Source organism: Dermacentor albipictus, chromosome 4, assembly GCF_038994185.2.
Source record: "Dermacentor albipictus isolate Rhodes 1998 colony chromosome 4, USDA_Dalb.pri_finalv2, whole genome shotgun sequence".
Classification (NCBI taxonomy): domain Eukaryota; kingdom Metazoa; phylum Arthropoda; class Arachnida; order Ixodida; family Ixodidae; genus Dermacentor; species Dermacentor albipictus.
The window spans coordinates 15,101,090-15,106,407 of NC_091824.1; the positions used below are offsets into that span (position 1 = coordinate 15,101,090).

General features: G+C 45.7%; 1 pseudogene; it reads right to left on the reverse strand.

Annotated features, from left to right (window-relative positions):
- Nucleotides 1-238: 238 nt before the first annotated feature.
- Nucleotides 239-4,159, reverse strand: LOC135916643 (uncharacterized; annotated as a pseudogene).
- Nucleotides 4,160-5,318: the final 1,159 nt, after the last annotated feature.

A 5,318-nucleotide genomic window follows, 5' to 3' on the forward strand; every position in this document is an offset into this window, starting at 1 on the left:
TGTGCTATATATAATCACTACCTGTCAGAAATAACTGCGATGGCAACATTTAGAGGGGTTTAGGTCCATGGAGGAAAAGGATCTTTCCATGCTTGTATGTAATCCCTCACTTGCATAAATTTGCAGCACTGGCTGATGACACATACATCATATTATGAGACCGCTAAATGTGTGTAAAATCACTCCTCAAGATCTAGCTAACGGCTAGTACTGTAACGGCCAAGAAATGACGAAGGTATTACTTACTCCTCCTTGCATACGGCCTCATGAAGTAGGTTTTCAGAGGAAACGCTTCATCTCCTGCAAAGAAGTAGGGCGTGCTGCCAATGTCAGCCAAAAGAGAGTCTTCAGGAATCCCTTGCAGGCTTTGGTCAACTCTCTTGAAGAATGGGCTCCGGCCAAAATTACCCCCACCTGATTCGCTGCCATTGTGGCCTACTTCTGCAAACAAGAACTTAAAGTGGAGTGGAAACAAATTTTCTTATATTCATATGATCTGGTTCAAGGAAACATAGGCACATTTAACTTGCTATGGCTGCCACGTCACTCACATGAAAACTAATCATGACAGTTGGACTGTTGCATACACCAACATGCAGCTCTAACACCAACTAAATGATACAACTACAACCTTCCTCATTCCTTGAGGAGTCTTATAGGTGACAAAGCTAGAAAGGCTCTAGTCAGAATCTGACAAGGTCTAGCCGTAAGTGACTTACAGTGGTTAGTAAAAAGCAAAAAGCGGTTTATACTTTACTTGAAAGGTGTTTTTGTAAAATAAAGTTGCATCAATTATATCTCTGTTTTCATTATAAGTTCTTAAGAAAGCATCCCTTACTGGCTGTTTTCTGAAATTAAGACTACCGATGACTACTTAGAGGCCGTATATGATTCTCGCATCTACCACACGACATCGTGCTCTCTGGGATTGAGAACTACCACCACACACAAAAAAGCTGGCAATTACCAAGAAAATAAAATCAGCCAGGCACAGCATATACAACAGCTCCAAGCACTTGTAAGTAAAGCAACTGTACTTGCATACCTGTAGTGTGCACCACTGACTGCAAGCATGGACTTGCTGAAAGCATTCTTATAGTTTCTGTCCGCACTGCCTGAATTGTTCGGGCACTCAATATTGACATGCTTTCCATCTATTGCGCCTAGGCAGTGTGGCATGTTCCAGATGCGCTCAAACTCTTCGGAGACCTAAGTTTTGGGCAGAAAAAAAAACGCAATTGATATGTTAAGCTCAAGTCTCGAAGATAACCTCGGGCGGGGCATGTGTTACATGCTCCATGTAGAATAGCGGTCCTAGAAGTCGTAGTAGTGATTTGTACCCTCGACAAAGTCACTGAAATTATTTATTCTGACAATTATGCTTTTATGCAGACTTTTTTGAACTGGTCGCTTTAGTTTTAAGGACAGTGGTAACGAAGTTTCAGGGCCTAAATTACATTTTATCGATACTGTCACTGGTTTACGCTCTATGCAGTATGTGCAAGGAAATGAGATCAAAGAACTTACCCTCAACCATTCATCTGGAGACGATGGCGTTATAACATATTTAGGGCCAAGGACTTCCCAAATGGCCAGGCAGACCTCTGAAACAAGGTTGCACGTTGTGGACCTGCCAGCCAAGAAATTAAAGGCAGATGACCGCAGGGTATCGCCAACAGCCAGCAATCTGAAAAGAGGGAAAGAGAAGGGACAAACAAAATTCAGCTACACTCGCTAAGTAAGCCTTCATGTGTACTGTGGTTCCAAAGCGATGGATCCAATCGCCTCCAGTACCAGCAGCTGTTTTCACTGGATAAAATGATAACACCAACCGTAATCCACATGAAGTTCAAGAACCAAGTCATCAAGCACCGAAATAATGAAAGGAAATGTGTTCTAAATTCCTCGCATTCTTTCAAGTTATGCTGTATCCGTTACAAACTTCACAGTATTCCTGATATGACTAGTAGTCTGTTTTCGGAGCAAAACAAAAAGCAAAGCAATATTACATCATGTGTACAACAGGGCGTGCATAACAGCAAAAATATGTTCCCAGCACCTAATAACTTGCGCCAGGCGGTGGTCTGGAGGCATAGCATTGCGAAACCGCGTGTCTTTTTTTCGTTTTTTTCGATGCGGGGGCCAAGGAGCTCCATCAGTCTGTCAAAGCTGCTGGGTGACATGCGCAGGAAGCTGCCGAAAGAGAACCGGCAGTGAGAAGAAAGCACATACAACGCCCCTGTGTGCTCTCTATCATGAATGCTGCAACGCCAAACGTGTACCGTGAAATGCTCCTCTCGCTTAAACCGCTCGATTAATGGCACCTAATTTGCGCAGAGATGGCATACAACAGTCTTGCTTTTTCAATACCACGTATGGGTGATGTACTTGCCTGATTCCATCAATTACTTAGAAATCGGCCCCTCTGCAGCATCGGCGACATATAACAGTAAGCTTACGCAAAGCTGATGCCGGTAGTGCCATTTGGTGCCTATACATATTGCAGCTTCAAAGGTAAATCATTCCAGAATAGACAAAACAAGCGTTGCTCGGAAGGCACCACCAGTATACGCGACAGCTGCTTGTTTAAGGTCTCCGATGCTGCAGCCGACACGGATTTCTAAGCAGTTCTGATCGATTCAGGCAAGTACATCCCCCAAACGTGATATTTAAAGATAAAGACTGTCGTATACCATCTCTGAGTCAAATAACGCTAATACGTAGCAGCTTAAAAGAAAGCTGAAGAGTGTGTCGAATTCAATAAGACGCTCATATACGGATGCGGGAACCTTATGAATCATGTAGGTAAAATTTTGGTTTTTTTTTTCAATTAGGAGCGACGTAATCGTCGGTTGAAATTGCGCTGTAGCTCCGCCCCCCGTCGAATGCCGCGCGCTGCTGCTGACGCTGACGATGCGAGCGGAGACCGGAAACCGCGGTGTTGGGACGTCAACTCTAGTGTTTCGTTCCTTCGCAGCGTCCGCGACCGTGCCTGACCGCGCTTGTTTCTGCGTGCGTGCCATCGTAATCTGCTTCGATCGACCCTGCATTCCTTTGTTGGTGCGTCTGCGTGTATGTAGAGTGGTAGCCAACGTGCATGGTAGTCAACGTGAGTGGTAGTCAACGTGGTAGTCAGCAGATGAAGGTCACTACACGTACTGCATGAACCGGGAAGCTTTTCACGGGTTTAAACCGTCTCTGTAGATTGCCGACAGCTTTGGACAGCGCACAAATGCCGACGATCGCATCCCCGCTCACGTTCCATGAGGAGGCATGCAGGAACACAACACTACAGTTGTTTGACCGGAAACGAGCTCACTAGATCGGCGAATGATTGGCGAGATCACTAGATCGCTTTGCAAAAAACATACTCACCAAAGAGCATTTCCAACACGAGGAGGTCCCAAGACTTTGCTTTCGTTCGCGTCGAAAGCACTGCTCGCACCAGTATCGTTTGCTTCTTCGAGAGGCCGGCTCTTCGCAATCGGCTCGTACATGTAGGTAGTAACGCCGAACTCCTCAGAAAAAAGCAGTCTCCCTAAATTTTCCATTACCGTCTCAGAAAAACAGCACCAAACTACCTGGCACCACGCTTCATGTGTAGCGGCAGCGGTCGGTTACTAGAGTTGACGTGACGAGGCGCCCGACCAATCACAGGCGGAAACGAGACGCACGAGCTGGGCGTGTCCGCTGCTGCATTTTTCGTCGAAATAAAATATATTTGCGCTTTCTTTCGCTCAATTTCGTTACAATATTCGAATTCGGAGGGTTGAAAACCATTATGTACAGATGTTCACTCATTTTTTTCTGGAAAACCTTTCAGCTTCCCTTTAAACCGAGCGAGGCATTTTGCAGTGCGTTTAGCGCTGCAACAGTCACAGTCAAACTTTGATAAAACACCACGTACAGACACGTATACTTACTATCTGTAGTACTCGACGTCTCCATCGCGAAGCAGTGGTAAGAGATAGTTCGCCTCTCCCAACCTATCCCTCTCCTGCAAGGACGGGCGGACCCACCATCGTCGCCGCCGCCGCCGCGATCTTGGTTGCTCAGCCCGTCGCAGCTCTTGAAGCATAGCCATCATTGAGTTGCAGAGGAGAATCGTGACAATTTCTTCTTCTTCCGACATTTCCTCGTCTTCTAAAAAGCTCGCCATTGTGCTGTGCTCAGTATCTCGCAGCTGTAAGCCCAGCAACGGCGCCATCCAAGCAGACGCAACAAAAGCCCGCGAACGAGAGGCACTCACGTCAACTCTCGTCTTGTTCGCGAAGTCGCGAAACCGAAAAAGAAACTGTCGCGACATCTCGCTGTCGTCGCGGAAAAGCGAGAAGTGGTGGTGGATCCGCCGATGCGCGCGTCAACAGAAGAGAACACTCTCTTTTTTCCGGCAAGCGAATCCGTTTCGCTCGCCAAATTTTAGTAGTAGTGTGAAGGGGCCTTTAGTGTGATGGAGAAACTTTACGGGCTCCGACACGTGCTTGTGTTCACCTCGACATGGTTAGTAACCGCAGCTTCTTCAATATCATGTAACATGACGAGACGAACTTTTCTCGAACCCCAACAAGTATTCGATAGTAAGGTCGTCCGTTTCATGCGTGGTCGGTAGCTTGAAACAAAATCAGCTTTGTATACTATGTCAAAGTTGTTACAGATCCATCTAAAGGGTTCTTCGAAAACACGAAATCGACTGCGGAGATTTCTCAGTTTACTCGGCATAGTAACCTATGAAAAGCAGCCATAGTAAAGCAGGCATCAGATGTTAATCGTTTTTACTTAATACTTAGCAGAAAACCCATAAAAACAAGCGCTTTTGATTTCACTTTCCAAGCATTAAGCGCTGTAGGGACCACTCTTGAAACAATGCTATTTTCTTGGGCTAAGGATAGTTTTTTTCCAGGGATCCCATTTCATTAGAGTTGGCTAATGCGAGTGGTACCTTTTCCAATGAGCTTAATGGAAACTGTAGGAGTCGTCGTTGTTTCTCAGTATCCAGACTGCTACTTTCGTAATTCGCGAAAATTGCATTCTAGATGCCTGCCGAGCGGACACACCTCCATCAACGCCATACGCTTACAATGTGTAATCAGGCACCTAAGCATTCGATGCTCTGTGGAAAGGCGCCTAATGTTTTCGTAGAAAAGTATGGGTTGCGTCATGAACCTTTATTCGGTTTCGCGTGCAGGTCGCTGGTAGATAATTTTTTCTCGTTGTCTTTCAGCGCAAAGATACAGAAACTATTATGTTAAGTTGTCAATAAAACAGTCACAGTTTCGCCCTAAAGGCGAAGCCCCGATTGCGATATCAAATTAGTGGTA